Raw genomic sequence first — 20,313 nt, 5'->3', positions numbered from 1 at the left:
TATTGAACAGTACTAAACTTCCAGCTCGGCGAACAGAACCACAGCAACGTGCACCCGAGCTACAAATCTTCTCACAAACTTTGAGTACTAAACTGTTCAATTGAGTCAATTTCAAGATACACAGGCCCTGAGTCCGATCCATACTGTCAGCAGCCTGGTAAAACATTTGAACAATTTATAGGCTGGTATTGATGCAAAAGTACAGAATATGATTTCATTGAATATAACTTAGCTTAAAGGCTTATGGAACTGCTCTTACAGCCATCAAGTCTGCTGGAAGAAGGACATAAGTTCAAAGTTATTGTAACCAGTCAGCAACATCTGTAATGCTTGACTCTGAAACAACTGAGCTGTCAATAGATTCAGTGGAAGAAATGGAGCTGTATACAAATCTCAGTTAAAGTGTGGTTTGTCTCACCCACCAAGACAGTGTGCAGCATTTCGTGACATACACAAGCTATGTTCTACCAGAGGATAGTGGCCTAAATATATATCCTGATGATTCTTGATGAAGGGCTTTTTCCCAAAACGTCGATTTTCCTGCTCCTAGGATGTTGCCTGATCTGCCTTGCTTTTCCAGCACAACACTCTTGATTCTAAACTCTAGCATCTGCAGTACTCACTTTTGCCTAAAATATTTCAGAAATTCGATCACCCAGAGAAGCCCGAAGTACAATATCGACTCTCCTGCTCCTCAGATGCTGCCTGACCTGCTGTGCTTTTCCAGCACCATTCTTTTCAACTCTGACTCTCCAGCATCTACAGTCTTCATTTTCTCCTGATACAAACCTTAGTCAGCTCGTAGCACTGGCAAAGGTACAATGGTCTTGTCTGAACAGAACAGCTGTCAAATCATATGAACCAGATCAATTTATTCATTCAATTTGTTCATCAACCATATCAAACCTGATCATACCAAAACAAATGTTCAGTAGATTCATGCACTGTTCAAAAAGCTGATTTATAATGATGTCTCAGTTTCTTTAACTTCTTATCCATATATGTTCTGAAATTTTAATCATGGTATCTCCTTTTCAAGATCTTCTCCACTAAAACAGACCATACATGTGAGATGAAAATCACCAGAATACTTTACAATCTCTAAAAGATGCTCCAACAGCCATTAAGTGTGTACTTCAATATAATACTCCTGTCAAACTAACCACATTGGTAGTAGATTGGAGCTACAATGTTTTGGCCATAACAGAGACATGGATTTCACAGAGGCAAGAATGGTTGCTGGATGTTCCAGGGTTTAGGTCTTTTAAAAAGAACAGGGAGGGGGGGGGGGGGGGTAAAAGAGGAAGGGGAGTAGCATTGTTAATTAGAGAGTGCATTATAGCTGCAGAAAAGAAGGTTGTTGAGGAGGGTTTGTCTACTGAGCCAGTATGGGTGGAAGTCAGTAACAGGTAAGGAGCAGTCACTTTATCGGGTGTTTTCTATCGACCCCCCAATAGAAGCAGAGAGATGAACAAATTTGACAACAGCTCTTGGAAAGTGCAGATGTAACAGTTGTTATGGGTGACTTCAATTTCCTCAATATTGTTTGGAATATCCTTAGTGCAGATAGTCTGGATGGAGCTGATTTTGTCAGGTGTGTCCAGGAGGGATTCCTGACTAAATATGTATTTAGATCAACTAGGGGGAGGCCAAAGAGGATTTGGTGCTAGGCAACGAGCCAGGCCAGGTGTCAGATCTCTCAGTGAGAGAGCATTTTGGTGACTGTGACCACAACTGCCTCACCTTTACATAGCCATGGAGAGGGATAGAAGCGGACAGTATGGGAAGGTGTTTAATTGGGGGAGAGAAAATTATACTCTATTAGACAAGAGCTGTAGAGTATAAATTGGGAACAATTGTCCTACGGGAAAGGCACAACAGAAATGTGGAGGCTGTCAAGGATTATTTGTTGTGAGTGTTCGATAACTTTGTCCCACTGAGACAGTCAAGGAACGGTAAGGTGAAGGAGCCTGGGACTTACAAGAATCAAGGAGCTTCCTGTAAAATGAAGAAGGAAGCTTACTTGAGGTTGAGGAAGCAAGGATTTGGCACAGCTTTACAGGATTACTGGGTAGCTAGGAAAGAAATCAAAAATGGACTGAGGAGAGCTAGGAGAGGGCATGAAAAAGCCTTGGCAGGAAGCATTAGGGAAAAACCAGAAGTGTTCTACACTTACGTGAGGAATAAGAGAGAGGGTAGAGCCGATCAGGGATAGTGGGGGAAATTTGTGCCTGGAGTCTGAAGAGGTAAGGGAGGCCCGAAATGGGTTTTTTGCTGCAGTATTCACTACAGAGAGGGACCTTGTTGATAGTGAGAAGATTGTGGACCAGGTTAATAGGCTTGAACAGATTGATATTAAGTGGATGTGCTGGAAATTCTGGGAAGCATCAAGATAGGTAAGTGCCAGGGCTGGATTAGATCTATCCAAGGTTACTATGGGAAGCGAGGAATGAGATTGCTGCTCCTCTGGCGATGATCTTTGCATTCTCACTCTCCATGGGAGTAATACCACATGATTGGAGGGAGGCGAATGATGTTCTTCTGTTCAAGAAAGGGAATAGGGAAATCCCTGAGAATCACAGACCAGCTAGTCTTACTCTGTGGTAAGCAGGGTACTGGAAAGGATTCTGAGAAATAGGATTTATGAGTATTTGGAAAACATAGTTTAGTTAAAGATAGTCAGCATGGCTTTGTGAGGGACAGGTCATGCCTCACAAGCCTTATTTGAGTTGTTTGAGGATGTGACAATACAAGTTGACAATGGTCAAGCAGAGAATGTGTTGTATATGTATTTCAGTAAGGCATTTGAAAAGGTTCCCCACATTAGGCTCATTCTGAAAGTTCGATGGTATGGGATACAGGGAAATTAGGTTGTCTGGATACAGAATTGGCTGGCCAAAAGAGAACAGTGAGCAGTAGTGGATGGAAAGTATTCCACCTGGAGGTCGGTGACCAGTGGTGTCCCGCAGGGATCTGTTCTTGTGCTCTTTGTAGTTTTTATCCATGACTATGATGAAGAAGTGGAAACGTGGGTTAGTAAGTTTGCTGATGATACAATGGTCAGTGATGTTGTTGATAGTGTCGAGAGCTGTTGCAGGCTAAACATAACATTGGCAAGATGCAGAGCTGGGATGAGAAGTGGCAAATGGAGTTTAATCTGGATGAATGCAAAGTGATTCCTTTTGGAAAGTTGAATTTGAATGCTAAATACAAGGCTAAAGGCAGGATTCTTGGCAGTGTGGAGGAACAGTAGGATCTTGGGACACACATACATAGATCCCTCAAAGTTGTCACCCAAGTTGATAGGGTTGTTAAGAAGGTGTATGGTGTTTTGGCTTTCATTAATAGGAGATTGAGTTTAAGAGCCGCAGGATTTTGCTGAAGCTCTATTTTGCCAGAGCGGCGAGGAGAGAAGGAGAGGTGAAGCAAGGGCTGCCAGGAAGGGTGAGTTTTCCCGCATTAAAAGGGATTTACCTCAGGAATCGGGCCTCCATTTGCCGAGAGGTGCGAGGGAGGAGTGAAGGACTTCTGGGAAGTCATATATTTGTGTGGTTGCGTTTCCCGAAACACTACTCGGGTAGTGTCTCCCACCCATCCTCCTCCTCTAACCAGAAAAAAAGGACCTGTGCGCCAGATTGGTAAGGTAACGAGTTTTTTTATATTCCTTATTTTTTCAACAATCTCTTTGGGAATTTAGAATAGTGGGAATGGAGGTTAGGGCAGCTGAATGTTCCTCCTGCTGACTACAGGAGGTAAGGGTCACCACTAGTGTCCCTGCTGACTACATCTGTGGGAAGTGCACCCAACTCCAGCTCCTTGGAAACCACGTTAGGGAACCGGAGCTGGATTTGGATGAACTTCGGATCATTCGGGAGCCAAAGGGAGTTATTGAGAGGAGTTACAGGGAGGTAGGCACACCTCAGGTACAAGAAAAAGGCAAATGGGTTACCGTCATGGGACGGAAAGGGACCGGCAGGCAGTGCAAGAATCCCCTGTGGCTATTCCCCTCAACAATAAGTATACCGTGTTGGATACTGTTGGGGGAGCGACTTACCAGGAGAAAGCAGTGGGGCACAGGACTCTGGCACAGAGTCTGTCCCTGCTGCTCAGAAGGGAATGGGGAAGAGGAGCAGAGCAGCAGTCATTGGGGACTCCATAGTTAGGGGGGCAGATAGGAGGTTCTGTGGGGACAAGAGAGACTCACGGTTGGTGTGTTGCCTCCCAGGTGCCAGGGTTCGTGATGTCTCTGATCATGTTTTTGGGATCCTTAAGGGGGAGGGGGAACAGCCCCAAGTCATGGTCCACATAGGCACCAACGACATAGGTAGGAAGAGAGATGGGGATTTAAGGCAGAGATTTAGGGATCTAGGATGGAAGCTTAGAGCTAGGACAAACAGAGTTGTTGTATCTGGTTTGTTGCCCATGCCACGTGCAAATGAGGCAAGGAATAGGGAGAGAGAGGAGTTGAACACGTGGCTACAGGGATGGTGCAGGAGGGAGGGTTTTGGATTCTTGGATAAGTGGGGCTCTTTCTGGGGTAGGTGGGACCTCTACAAGCAGGATGGTCTTCATCTGAACCAGAAGGGTACCAATATCCTGGGGGCGAAATTTGCTAAGGCTATTGGGGTGGGTTTAAACTAATCCAGCAGGGGGATAGGAACCAAAATTGTAGTGCGAGTACAGAAAAGATTGAGAGTAGGGATGTCCAAAATCAAGTTTCAGGAACGCAAGATGGCACCGGCAAACAAGAAGTTGGTTTGAAGTGTGTCTACTTCAACACCAGGAGCATCCGGAATAAAATGGGTGAACTTGCAGCATGGGTTGGTACCTGGGACTTCAATGTTTCGGAGACATGGATAGAGGAGGGACAGGAATAGTTGTTGCAGGTTCTAGGATTTAGATGTTTCAGTAAGAACAGAGAAGATGGTAAAAGAGGGGGTGGTGTGGCATTGTTGGTCAAGGACAGTATTACAGTTGCAGAAAGGATGTCTGGGGACTCGTCAACTGAGGTAGTATGGGTTGAAGTTAGAAACAGGAAAGGAGAGGTCACCCTATTGGGAGTTTTCTATAGGCCTCCGAATAGTTCCAGAGATGTAGAGGAAAGGATAGCAAAGATGATTCTCGATAGGAGTGAGAGAGACAGGGTAGTTGTCCTTGGGGACTTCAACTTTCCAAATATTGACTGGGAACACTATAGTACAAGTACTATAGATGGGTCAGTTTTTGTCCAGTGTGTGCAGGCGAGCTTCCTGACACAGTATGTAGACAGGCCAACAAGGGGCGAAGCCACATTAGATTTGGTACTGGGTAATGAGCCCGGCCAGGTGTTCGACTTGGAAGTAGGTGAGCACTTTGGTGATAGCGATCACAATTCTGTTATGTTTACTTTAGTGATAGAAAGAGATAGGTGTATACCACTGGGCAAGAGTTACAGCTGGGGGGGAAAGGCAATTACAATGCGATTAGGCAAGATTTAGGAAGCATAGGATGGGGAAGGAAACTGCAGGCGATGGGCACATTAGAAATGTGGAGCTTATTCAAGGAAAAACTACAGTGTTTCCGAGATAAGTATGTACCTGTCAGGCAGGGAGGAAGCTGTAGAGCGCGGGTGCTGTGGTTTATGAAGGAAGTGGAATCTCTGGTCAAGAGGAAGAAGGAAGCTTATGTTAGGATGAGATGTGAAGGCTCAGTTAGGGCGCTTGAGGGTTACAAGGTAGCCAGGAATGACCTAAAGAGAGAGCTCAGAACAGCCAGGACGAGATATGAGAAGTTGTTGGTGGATAGGATCAGGGTAAACCCTAAGGCTTTCTATAGGTATTTAAGGAATAAAAGAATGACAAGAGTAAGATTAGGACCAATCAAGGATAGTAGTGGGAAGGGAAGTTGTGTGTGGAGTCAGAGGAGATAGGGGAAGCACTAAATGAATATTTTTCAACAGTATTCACTCTAGAAAATGACAATGTTGTCGAGGAGATTACTGAGATACAGGCTACTAGACTAGATGTGATTGAGGTTCACAAGGAAGAGGTATTAGAAATCCTGCAGAGTGTGAAAGTAACTAAGTCCCCTGGACCGGATGGGATTTATCCTAGGATCCTCTGGGAAGCCAGGGAGGAGATTGCCGAGCCTTTGGCAGTGATCTTTAAATCGTCTACAGGAATAGTGCCAGAAGACTGGAGGATAGCAAATGTGGTTGCCCTGTTCAAGAAGGGGAGTAGAGACAATCCTGGTAATTATAGACCAGTGAGCCTTACTTCAGTTGTTGGTAAAGTGTTGGAAAAGGTTATAAGAGATAGGATTTACAATCATCTAGAAAAGAATAATTTGATTAGGGATAGCACGGTTTTGTGAAGGGTAGGTTGTGCCTCACAAACCTCATTGAGTTCTTTGAGAAGGTGACCAAACAGATAGATGAGAGTAAACCAGTTGATGTGGTGTATATGGATTTCAACAAGGTGTTCGATAAGGTTCCCCACAGTAGGCTTTTGTACAAAATGCGGAGGAATGGAATTGTGGGAGATATAGCAGTTTGGATCAGTAATTGGCTTGCTGAAAGAATACAGACGGTGGTGGTTGATGGGAAATGTTCATCCTGGAGTCCAGTTACTGGTGGTGTACCGCAAGGGTCGGTGTTGGGTCCACTGCTGTTCATCAATTTTATAAACGACCTGGATGAGGGCATAGAAGGGCGGGTTAGTAAATTTGCAGACGACACGAAGGTCGGTGGAGTTGTGGATAGTGACAAAGGATGTTGTAGGTTACAGGGAGGAGAAAGTGAGGTCTGCAGATGCTGGAGATCAAAGTTGAAACTTTATTGCTGGAACAGCACAGCAGGTCAGGCAGCATCCAGGGAACAGGAGATTCGACGTTTCGGGCATATTCCTGAAGAAGGGCCTGTGCCCGAAACGTCGAATCTCCTGTTCCCTGGATGCTGCCTGACCTGCTGTGCTGTTCCAGCAATAAAGTTTCAACTAGGTTACAGGGAGACATAAATAAGCTGCAGAGCTGGACTGAGAGATAGCAAATGGAGTTTAATGTGGACAAGTGTGAGGTGATTCACTTTGGTCGGAGTAACCAGAATGCAAAGTACTGGGCTAATGGTAAGATTCTTGGTAGTGTAGATGAGCAGAGAGGTCTCGGTGTCCAGGTACACAGATCCTTGAAAGTTGCCACCCAGGTTAACAGAGTTGTTAAGAAGGCATACAGTGTTTTAGCTTTTATTAATAGCGGGACAGAGTTCCGAAACCATGAGGTTATGCTACAGCTGTACAAAACTCTGGTGCAGCCGCACTTGGAGTATTGTGTACAGTTCTGGTCACTGCATTATAAGAAAGATGTGGAAGCTTTGGAAAGGGGGCAGAGGAGATTTACTAGGATGTTGCCTGGTATAGAGGGAAGGTCTTACGAGGAAAGGCTGAGGGACTTGAAACTGTTTTCGTTGGAGAGAAGAAGGTTGAGAGGTGACTTAATAGTGACATATAAGATAATTAGAGGGTTAGGTAGGGTGGACAGGGAGAGCCTTTTTCCAAGTATGGTGACGGCGAGCACGAGGCGGCATAGCTTTAAATTGAGGGGTGATAGACATAGGACAGATGTCAGAGGTAGTTTCTTTACTCAGAGAGTAGTAAGGGTATGGAATACTTTGCCTGCAACGGTAGTAGATTCGCCAACTTTAAGTACATTTAAGTCGTCATTGGACAAGCATATGGAGATACATGGAATAGTGTAGGTTAGATGGGCTTCAGATTGGTATGACAGGTCGGCGCAACATCGAGGGCCGAAGGGCCTGTACTGCACTGTAATGTTCTATGTTCTATAAAACCCAGGTTAGACCGCACTTGGAATATTGAGTCCAGTTCTGGTTGCCTCATTATAGGAAGGATCTAGGTGCTTTAGAGAGGGTGCAGAGGAGATTTACCAGAATGCTGCCTGGATTGGAGGGCTTGTCTTATGAAGGGCTTTTGCCCGAAACGTTGATTTTCCTGCTCCTCAGATGCTGCCTGACCTGCTGTGCTTTTCCAGCACCACTCTAATCTAAACCCCTTATGAAGAAAGGTTGAATGAGATCAGGCTTTTCATGCTGGATAGAAGAAAGAAGAGAGGTAACTTGATAGGTGTGTACAAGGTAATCAGAGGCATAGGTAGAGTAGATAGCCAGAGACCTTTCCCCATGGCAGAAGTGACTGTCATGAGGGGTCATAATTTTAAGGTGATTGGAGGAAGGTTTAGGGGAGATGCTGGAAGTAGGTTCTTTATGCAGAGAGTGGTGGGTGCGTGGAATGCACTGCCAGGGGTGGTAGTCGAGTCAGAGACTTTAGGGACATTTAAGTGACTGCTGGACAAGCACATGGATGACAGTAAATTGAGAAGTGTGTAGGTTAGGCTGATCTTAGATGAATATAAATGCTCGGCACAACATCATTGGCTAAAAGGCCTGTACTGTGCTGCACTGTTCTATGTTCTATATCCCAGAAATGCCTTGAACTATGTCGACAACATGATGACAGGCATATTGTATTTGGTTCGAAGGATGGTATGACAGTCCAACACCGAAAGAGACGCAGTTGCTATGGTCTTCAGGATGCAACTGTTTCATACATATTCATTCGGCAAGCATTTCATTGTTCATACTAACAAATAAACACTGATGATGAACTGCCAAAAATCTCTCACAAGTGCAGCTACAGCACCAACCTTTGAAGATCCAAGGGTACAATTTAAAATTAGAATTTGATTTTTTTTATTGTCACGTTTTCTCAAGTGTGGAAACACATGAGTATAGGGAAAAGTGTACAAAGTCACTGTTCTCTGGTGCCATCTTGGTTACAAAGCCAGAACTTTAAAAAAAGTAGCAGAAATAAAAGAAAGCCAAAAGCAAAGATAAATGTCCAGATCTCAAAGTCTAAGTCTTATATCCACAAAGATGTTTGGAACCACCGCTGAAACCACCCGGGCCTAACTACCGCCGAGAGTATCTGTCAGCCCACTAATCTTGTATTGATCACCAGGAAGAGCCATGTTCTTGTTGCTGATGATGCTGTCACTGCCACCTCTGATCGCTGGAGGACCTTTGCCACTTCTGCTGCTCCCACTGGCCCCGAACACTGGGAGGAGCTTCATCCATGCTGCCTTTATAACTGCTGCCGCCTCCAATCGCTGGGAGGAACCGTGTCCATCACCGCCCCCTCCAATCATTGGGAGGAACCATGTCCACCACCGCCTCCTCGAATCACTGGCAGGAACCATGTGCACCACCGCCCCCTCCAATTACTGGGAGGAACCATGTCCACCACCGCCCCCTCCAATTACTGGGAGGAACCATGTCCACCACCGCCCCCTCCAATTACTGAGAGGAACCATCTCCACCGCTGCCCCCTCCAATTACTGGGAGGAACCATATCCACGCCACCCTCTCCAATTACTGGGAGGAACCATGTCCACTGCCACCCCATCCAATCGCTGGCAGGAACCATATCCACGCTGCCCCCTCCAAATACTGGGAGGAACCATATCCACGCCGCCCCCTCCAATTACTGGGAGGAACCATGTCCACTGCCACTCCCTCCAATTACTGGGAGGAACCATGTCCACCACCACCCCCTCCAATTACTGGGAGGAACCATGTCCACCACCACCCCCTCCAATTACTGGGAGGAACCATGTCCACTGCCACCCCGTCCAATCGCTGGGAGGAACTATGTCCATCGCCACCACCTCTGACCTCTGGGATGAAACTTGTCTACAGCCACACCCTCCAATCACTGGGAGGAACTATGTCCACCACCACTGCCTCCAATCACTGGAAGGAACCATGTCCACCGTCATCCCTCCAATCACTGGGAGGAAGAACTTGTCCATCACCGTCCCCTCCAATCACTGGGAGGAACCATGTCTACCAAAGCTGCTTCTGACCTCTGGGAGGAACCATGTCCACTGCCGCTGCCTCCAATCACTGAGAGGAACCATGTCTACTGCCGCCCCCTCCAAGCACTGGGTGGACCCATGTCTACCGCTGCTGCTTCTGACCTTTGGGAGGAACCATGTCAAAGCTGCTGTCTGTTACTCTAGGAGGAACCATGTCCACCGCTGCTGTCTCCAATCACTGGGGGGAGCCATGTCCACCGCCGCAACCTCTGACCTCTGGGAGGCTGCCACCATTCTGCACACAGTCCGCTCTTGCTGCTGATGCTGTGCTGCTGCCACCTCTAGTCACCTTTTGAAGTACAGTGCAAACCAGGTTCCCAAATGACCATCTCCAATGCTGTTAGCCAACTTCCAAGCCATGCTTAGAATAAAGATATTCCTTTAGACTTACCAGCGGACATTATTGAGTCTGAATTGAGTGAGAGTTTTAACATTGATCTTATACATTTTGGTCACAGCCAAGCAGAACAGATTTAGCAAACTGCGTTCCATGGTGATCAGCTACAATCACTAATAAAGATCATAAATCTGGCCTGAAAATCTTTGAGCTATTGCATTCATTTTGATCATTCAGAGATAAACTAAGAATGCCTAAGAACATAATTTTTAAAGGAAAATAATTCATAATCTGCATTAAGATGTGTTTGAAAACATGTCTGTCACATGGGTGCAGAAAAAGAAGCAATTGGTGTGTGAATATTTGCTAAGCATTAATAAGGACATTGATGTTGTGTGAAATATGTCAATACATCAACTTCAACAATTGACAGAACCTTTCCTTCCACATGAGATTCTTTCTGAGTTATGGTCAAAGATTGTGACTGATATTTTCCATATCCAAGGGCACGACTTCCTTCTGCTGACTGACTATTTCACCAAATTCCATTTGTACAACATATCCAGGATACTACTAGTGTGATGGTTGTTTATACATTGCCCATCATATTCAGAACATTCGGTATATCTCAACAAATAGTGTCCAGCAGCAGTCTACAGTACTCTAACGTGTCATGTGTAAAAGAAATGGGATATTTAACATATTACCTTCTGTCTTCACTACCATCCATCAAATGCACTGAGAGAACACACTGCATGCACTGTAAAATCCATGATTAATGAAAGTAATTTTTACATAGACCATAAGACCATAAGACCATAGTATCATAAGAAATAGGAACAAGAGTTAGTCATTTGTCTCATCGAGCAGCCCTTGCATTCATGAGGATCATGGCTGATTTGACATTCCTCACATCCATTTTCCTGCCCTTTCCCCAAAATCCTTGATCCCCCTATTGATCAAGCATCTATCTACTTTAACCGTAAATATATACAAGGATTCTGCCCCCACAGCTCTCTGAGGCAAGGAGCTCCAAAGACACACAACCCTCTGAGAGAAGAAATTATTCCTCATCTCAACCTTATTTTAAGACTGTGCCCTCTCATCCTAGGCCCCTAGAGGGGAAACATCCTCTAAGTTTTTACCCTGTCAGGCCCCTTAAGAATCCAACATGTTTCAATGAGATCACCTCTCATTCTTCTAAACTCCAGTGAGTAAAGTCCCAACAAGTTTAGTCTTTTCTCATAAGACAGTCCCTCCACACCAAAGGTCATCCCAGTGAACCTTCTCCAAACTATATGTTAAATCTACATGCTACTCCTTTAGTTAATGATTTATTCACAATAGCACCTTTCATGTTGATCGACAGATGCACACAGCTCTTTTCTTCCCAATTCTTACCATCTGCCTACATATGCATGATGCATTGCTAGAAAGAAGGAAGAAAACAGTAAAGGAACATGATTATTGAGCTGATAGACAGTTATCCAACTTGAACCAGGAAAAAACACACAATATTTTTTTGTGCAAACACCTGGGTTCATGAAAATACATAACATTGCCTAGGTCATATGACATTGTAATGAGCATGAAGTCCACAATATGTTTGAACTGCATATTACTAACCATTCATTACACTGAATGACAAATTTGATTCTGAAGGTATCATGCCAGCCAACATTTACATATCTACAATAAATTGATTACATCCATCACAATGAAAGAAAACATCCACCATGTGAAGCTGCAAATAGAACCCAAATCTCAGATTGACATGTAAAAATCAAGACTCTCTTCTGAAATAATACCTTGGGATCTTTTCCATCTACCCGAAAGGGCAGAAGGAGCCTATCCATTAGACTGCACCACCAGAAGTGCACTGAATCTCGGCACTGCACTGGATTGTCAGCTTTGGCTTTATTGCACTTAGGCCTCGGAATGGGGCTTTAACCTAGGAGCTTCTGTGGTTTAGAGGTGGGAGTATCACCAACTAAGCAAAAACTAATACAACTATTTCTCTGACGGAACGATTTAATTCATCCCAGTCTCCCTCACTTCCCCATTCCTGAGTATTTTTGTTTCACAAAAGCACTTCAGAAAGGAATCTTACTTTAATCAAACAGTAAATGTTGGAGAAACTCAGTAGGTCTGGCAGCATTTGTGGAGGCACAAACGTTTATGTCCAATGTGACTCATCTCAGAGGGAAAAGCCAGAAGAATACTCATATTGGACTTGAAACATTAACTTTGTTTCTCCATCTACAGATGTTGCCAGACCGGTTGAGTTTCTCCAGCAGTTTCTGTTTTTATTTCAGATCTCCAACATCCACAGTACTTTGTTTTTATTTTATTATGTTAATGTAGATTTTAAAAGCAATTAGAATAGGGTGGTTAAATTGCAAATAAGCTCTGAATTGAACTTGTTTCCTAAAATGGCAAATATTCATTAACATTTCCTGGTAATCAATGAACAACACAATTCCACTAGTTTTAGAAGTTCTTGATCCTGGATTGATCTTTCCTTCTAATCCTGTACAGACAGAAATAAAAATAGAATGAAATCATTCACTGACAATCGAGTGAATTGTCCAGGATAGATTTTTACTCACAAACAAATGAATTAAACCATTCATTTTCTCAAGCTTTCTCTGCCGTTTAATAAGATCATAGATATCCTCTTCACATCTTACTCTCCTATATTTACACACTGTTGCTATTGAGCATCAGTGGCCGGGTTAGTGGTTATGGTGCCTGTCAAACAGACTTCTTTGTCCTGGAGAGTGTCAAGTTTCTTACTGGAGCTGCAGTCATCCAAGCAACTGAGGAGTATTCCTTCACACTCCTAACTGGAATGAGGCAGATTTTGGGAGGTCAAGAAGTGAATTAGTCACTGTAATATTCTGAGCCTTTGACCTGCTCTTGTGGCTGCGATACTTATACGGATAGTCAATTCAGTTTCTGATAACCACCAGGATATTGATAGGGAGGATTCAATTATGGTACTGCCATTAAATGTCAAGAGGTGGTGGTTAGATTGCCTCTAATTGGAAATGGCAATTGCTTGCTATTAAGGTGGCACAAATGTTACTTGCTCCTTGTCAGCTCAAATTAGGTAGTATCCAAATCTTATTGCATTTGGAAATGGACTGCCTCAATATCTGAGGAGTCATAAATGGTGCTGAACATTGCGCAATCATCTGCAAACATGCTTACTTCTAATTTTATGATGGAGAGGACATTGATGAAGCAGCTGAAGATCATTGGGGTTCAGAAACTACCCTTAGGAACTCTTGCAGAGATGTCCTGAGTTGAGATGCTTGATCTCTGACAACCACAACCACACAACCATCTTCCTTTGTACCAGATATGATATCAATCAGCAGAGGATTTTCCGCCAATACCCATTAACTCTAGTTTAGTAAGGTTCCTTAATGCCACACTCAGTCATATTGGCCCTGGTGTCAAGGGCTGGCACTCTTACCTCACCTCTGAAATTCAGCTCTTTTGTCTATGTTTGAACCAAGGCTATAATGAGGGCAGGGGTAAGTGGCACTGGAGGAACCCAAGCTAACCAGTGTGAGCCGATTGTGGCGAAACAAGTGCTGCTTGGTGGCACCATTCAAGACACCTTCCATCTTTTTACTGATGATTGAGAGTAGACTGATCAGATAATAATTGACTGTTGGATAGGTCTTGTATATTGTGCACATGACATACCTGGGCATGTTTGCACATTGTCAGCAAGATGCCTAGTGTATTAGTTGTACTGGAACAGTTTGACTAGGACTGCAGCAAGTTCTGAAGTACGAGTTTTCAGTACTATTGCTGGAATGCTGTCAGGGCACATAGCTTTTGCAATATCCAATGTCTCCAACTATATCTTGATACTAATGGAATGAATTGAAATAGGCTATTGTGTACAGTTTTGATCTCCTTACCTAAACAAGAGTGTATTGATACACTCTTTGTCAGACAAACAAGACTGATTCTTGGAATAAGGGACTTATCTGACATGGCACAATTGAGTTCACCAGCCTATATTTCTTAGTCTTTAGAACAATGAGAGGTGATCTCATCAAAAGATATACAATTCATAAAAGATTTGAAACTGATAGATTGTTTTGCCTGGCTAAGGAATCTAGAACATGGAGTCATGGCTCAGAATAAAGGATCAATGTTTAGGACTGAGATGAAGAAACAGTTCTCTACTCAAAGTGTTGTGAATATTTAGAATCCTTTAATTCAGAGAGCTGTGAATACTCAGATTGTAGAGTATATTCAAGACGGAGGTGAATAGAAAGCTGGGTACTAAGAGAATTCAGGGATTTAGGAATATCAAGACAAGGTGGAGTTGAGATATAGGACCAAATGATCTGTTCCTGCTCCTCTTTTTTTGTTTTTATTTTGTTCAATAACAAAGGCAAAATCTATGACTTTCCTCAAAACCTGTAACAATGTGGAACATTCTTTTGTTCGAGAAACATCATGTCACAATAAATGATTTCTCCTCTGATATTTTCTATGCAATCTATGCCGTAAGCTATTTACTGTTTTGAATCTGTGAGTATTATGAGTGAGAAATTGAGGGAAACCCATGTTTATTTTGAGTGGCTGTGATATGCTTCAGCAAGTCGCTCTTTGCAGTCATGAGACGAGTAGAGATAATTGAGATGAAAAATGATATTCAGTGTAGTGCACGTAGGTGGAAACTGCTGAGACAGAATAAAGAAAGTGAAGACAGTTCCAATATATATATTTGTGTTAAGGGCTTCCAATTTAAGTTTTAACCAGCATGCCAGTATAGTAAAAATCTTTCATACACTTTGCGATAATGTACACTCCTTGGCAAACACAATGCAAAATATTTGCATTACAAAGTTCCAATTACATTTTTCGCCACAGCATTTATTTGATAATTTATCCAATTTTACTTTTAGGTTACCAACTTCATTTAATTTAATGATTCTCGCAACAGCTTATAAACTTGGCATCAGATAGGAATCGTCTAGATTATTTCAACATTCAGTACTTAGATTGTAGAATAATATGTTCTTTCAATGTCTTGGTGTCTAATATAGGCCAGAATTTTACACCCCATGGGAGGGAGCCAACAGTTGTGGTGAGGCTATTGGAAGGTTATACTGTGCCTGTCACCTCCCCACTACTGCAACTATTTTAACATTTGGAGGAAATAGTTAAGAGGCAGTCTGACCACTGTAGACTCAACTAAGAGTCAATGAAGGGCCCACTGCTTATATTTTAATAATAATGCAGGAATGTTCATGCCATGTTGACAGGCTACCACACTGGCATTGATAGACCAACTGTTGGTTTGTATAGGGCAGTGGGAGTCCTCCTATTTGGACACTCACCACAGAGAGTTTGAATTATCTTAACAATACATAAATGTTTTCTCCCCTCATTAGATTCCTGGCTGCAGTCCATGCCATTATGGTTGATACATGCAGAAATCCATCATCATGTTGCAAACCATACAAATCAAGGGACTGACATATCCATATGAGTGAAAGGCATTTTGGCAACTAGTAAAGGAAGGTGGTGGTGACTGCTGGTGTTCAATCATCTGACCATCCCAGGCTGTTACTGCAATAGGATCCTAGATCAAGTCATTTTCAGCTGCTTTATCAAAGACTTGCTCTCTATCATATGATTAGTACTGGTTTGTTTGCTGATGACTACACCTTGTTCAATACCGTTAGCATCTCCTCAGATACTGAAGCAGATATGTACAAATGCAGAATGACCTGAACTATGTTCCAGTTTTGACTGACAAATGATAAATAACATTTGCACCACAAAAGTATCAGGGAATGTCCAAATGCAAAAAAAAGAATCTAACCATCTCCATCTCCATCTCCATCTCCCTTAGTGGGCGGCACGGTGGCACAGTGGTTAGCGCTGCTGCCTCACAGTGCCAGAGACCCTGGTTCAATTCCCGCCTCAGGCAACTGACTGTGAGGAGTTTGCACGTTCTCCCCGTGTCTGCGTGGGTTTCCTCCCGGTGCTCTGGTTTCCTCCCACAGTCCAAAGATGTGCAGGTCAGGTGAATTGGCCATGCTAAATTGCCCGTAGTGTTAGGTAAGGGGTAAATGTAGGGGTATGGGTGGGTTGCGCTTCAGCGGGTCGGTGTGGACTTGTTGGGCCGAAGGGCCTGTTTCCACACTGTAATGTAATCTAATCTAATCTAATCTAAATCTATTGCTAAGACCCCAATGTTGCCATTAACCAGATACTTAACTGGACCTGCACATAAATACTGAGGCTACAGGTGCAATTTAGAGGCTGAGCATTAGAGATCACATCAAAACCTCTGAAAATTTCAACAGGGTAAATGCAGGAATATTCCTGATGACTGGAAAGTCCAGAACCAGGGGTCACAGTCAAAGGATATGGGGTAGACCATTCAGTACTGAGATGAGGAGAAATTTCTTCACTCCAAGAATGGTAGGCCTGTGTAATTCTACCACAGAAAATAGTTAAGCCCAAACCATTGAATGTTTTCAAGGGAGTATTAGATAGAGTCTTAGAACTAAAAAAGATCAAAGGTTATGGTAGGGAGCAAGTCGAACAGAGTAATGTTTGGATGATCAACCATGATTGTATTAAATGGCAAAGCATGCCCACAAAGCCAAATGGCTGACTCCTGCTTTTTTCTGTGTAATTCTGTAACAAGCAACTCACCTTCTCCCATCAAAGACTGTCCACCATCTAAAAGGCACAAGTCAGAAGTATGATGGAATACTCTCCACTTGCCTGGATGAATGCTGCTCCAACAACCCTCAAGAAGCTCAACATCACTCAGGCAACAAAAGCCATTTCAGTTAGCATTCCATGCACATCATTAAAGACGCACTCCCTCCATGACCAACATACAGTGCCAACACTGTGTACCAAGTACAAGATGCAATGCAGCATCTCACCAATCATCTTTCAGCAGCACCTAGCAAGCCCAAATTCTTCACCATCTCAAAGGATAAAGGCAGCAAACACAGGAACATCACCACCTGCAAGCTCACTTCCAAGTCATTGACTAACCTGACTTGGTTCTAATTTGTCTTTCTTTCAGTGTCATTGGCCAAAAGCCTGAAACTCCATTCCTAACAACACCTACTGAATACCTGCATTAAATGAACTGCTATGGTTCAAAAAGATGATTTCATCATCGTACTGAGACCCCAATTAGGGATGAACAAACAAATCTTGCCAGTTGTGCTCCCATAGTATGAAAATATCAAAGAAAAAAAACTTCCATGCCATTATTTTGTAAAACTGTTGAGGATGGTGCTTTGGTCAAATAATGTTGCAAAACAAAATTGATCATTGGAAGCTGTAAATGATCACAAAGATTACAAGGAGCAGAGCCAGTTATCCCAGGTTAGATCCTGATGAGACATGGTGTGGAATGTTGGTGGATAATTTGTCAGATCCAGAAAACTAGGAGGGTATAACTAGTGGTATAGAGTTGGATAGATTTGCAGTGGAGGAGTGCAGTGTTTGATCTGTCTTTAATGTAGTCCTTAGTTGATCAGTCTTCATGCTGCTACAAGATTGAGAATTTGGGAGTTCTGTACGACACTGCTGAAAGGCTACTTCCTCCGACAGTCCTGTCTCCATTCTTAGAATGCTGCATCTCGATACCTACCTTACCCAAGTGCAGAGAATTCAAAAAAACTCATTTATTTATGCGCTATTTGCATTATATTTTTCTCTGGGACACCATTTTCTAAGGTAGATTATTCCATCTTCTTCTGATGTTACATCATCTTATATGTCATCATTTATTAACATGTATTTTAATGAAGTAAGATCATAAACAACCCTGCACACAGCCCCCTAGGTTTCTCTCAATTTCAACTGTTTCACCACTTAGATCAGAGAACCCCTACAGTGTGGAAATAAGCCATTCAACCCATTGAGTCCATACTGACCCTCCAAAGAGCATCCCTCCCAGACCCAACCCTTACCCTTTCTCCCTAACTCCACATTTCCCCATGGCTAATCCACCGAGCCTGGACATTATGGACAATTTAGCATGATCAATCCACCTTACCTGCACTGGACTGTGGGAGGAAGCAGAGCACCTAGTTTCTTTAAACAATTGACATTCTCACTTCATATTCACCCCACCACCACTATCCATATCACCTCAAAGTCCAAACATCAGGAGGCCAGTCTTTTTTTTTCTTTTGAGTCAGTACTCTAAACTGAGGAGACTTTAAATCTCCTGGTTATATATTGTTTTCAGCACAGAGTCAGTCCCCTAAACTGAGCAGACTCTAAATCTCTTGGGGGGATTTTTTTCCCTAAATACCCCCACACAACCACACAACTGTGGTAGTGCTTATTTTTAGGAGGCAAGTCTTTGTGGAACTTTCACAGCTTGCCCTAATCTTGTCCTCATTATTGCCGAATTAAGACAATAGCAGGACTGTTTGAACTGAGAGGTGAGTGATCTAGTTCTGTTATCATTTTCCCACATTTCATAGCAGTTGTACATGCTCTTGCTGCTTCAATATTGTTGGAAATGCTTCTTCTACAATTTGCACATGCATCTCTCTCAGGGCCTTTTTCATTTTCAAACTGCTGCATCTGGAGCAGTGACTCAACTGGGATAGCCACCAAGCTTCAGTAGATTTCTGCTTGAGATAAATCTTCTAATATTTTATCCTTGCAATATGCTACTGATGCTTCTTGCAAATTTTGGTCTGTACTTCTCCAGCACCACTCTAATCTAGACTCTGGTTACCAGCAACTGCAGTCATTGTTTTTACCTCAAACATAGAGCAAATTATAGTCACTGTCAGAATATCTATACTGATACAACACTTAGTTGATCACTCCTTATGGCTGCCATCAGGTATAGGACTCAGGATTCATAATTGTGTTGCTGAAATACTGCTTTCTAAGACAACCATCTCTCCACTCTGGATGTACCCTATTTAGATTTCTGTCTTATGTCACTAACATACGCAGTCTCATAAGCAGCAGGGCCAATAAAACATATCAGGCTCTTGTTCATTGAAACAAGGAGCTAGAGAATACTGCCAGTTGACCTCAGCAAGAAGAAAGGTGATACATGAACTAAGAATGATACAGAATCAGATATAGGATATTGGTTGGGAAGTCAGTTTAGAAGTTAATGGAAAACCTAAAACAAAATCTTGCAGCTGCTGGCAATCAAGAACAGAAGCCCTCCTTAAATATTTCCAACATGTGCTGTTTTTTCCTCTTTGAACTTATTGGAAATATTGGCATTGCAGTTGACAAATGATTAGATGAGAGTTTTAATGGCATTGCAGGTGAAGTACAGCTGGGGTTAGTGAACAGTGGTGGGGATAGTCAGTCTTGGTGACAAGTTGGATACGGTTGAAGTTCAGCTCAGATTCAAGTGGGACACCATGTTTTACACAGCTCCCCAGCTTGAGTAGGACTATGATTTGGGCTTGAAAATAAGTTGAAAGGTACAAAAATGTTAATGGGGGAAATGTGTACGACAACTATTCCAGGTGTAAGGGAATGCATGTAAAAAGCAAAAAGAGGAAAACAAACTAACTGAGAGAAAAATAAGGAAAAGAGACGACTCTTAATTTTGTCCAGTAGCAACACTACGAGAGATGAACTTGTATATTTTTAATTCACAGAAATGTATAACTTCAGATGCTTTACATAAAATCTGGAGGATATTTTTACCATCTGATTTTTGTTTAATAACTTTGAATATCGTAGTGACATTACTGCCATCTAGAGGAAAATAGTATAACTTTTCCACTTCCAAAGTTATGTTGGAAAAATAAGCAAATAAATATTGCATTGTTCAAAGCTCTTGACCTCTCTCAGACTGAAACCTTGAAGTCTTGTTTAACTCATAATGGGAAGCTGCTGGAAATAGCCACCAGTCCAATGTAGGATTGGGATTTGGAGGCCAAATCTATGTTAATTGCCAAGTATCTCGCTTGAGAGCCAGAGGCTGTTTCTGGCTGCTGGCTGTCAGGAATGGTCAAAAATTGGGTATCCCAAAAGCCAGAAAGAGT

The 20,313-nt window shown here is 42.9% G+C and overlaps 1 protein-coding gene across 4 annotated transcripts in view; it reads left to right on the top strand.

Moving 5' to 3' along the window:
- Positions 1-20,313, top strand: part of LOC122551638 (potassium voltage-gated channel subfamily H member 7-like) — a 461,508-nt gene that overhangs the window by 345,322 nt on the left and 95,873 nt on the right. The window lies entirely within an intron of this gene.

This window comes from Chiloscyllium plagiosum, chromosome 7 (assembly GCF_004010195.1).
Source record: "Chiloscyllium plagiosum isolate BGI_BamShark_2017 chromosome 7, ASM401019v2, whole genome shotgun sequence".
Classification (NCBI taxonomy): domain Eukaryota; kingdom Metazoa; phylum Chordata; class Chondrichthyes; order Orectolobiformes; family Hemiscylliidae; genus Chiloscyllium; species Chiloscyllium plagiosum.
Note: the sequence above shows the minus strand (reverse complement) of the source record. Positions and strands in the feature narration are given on the sequence as shown.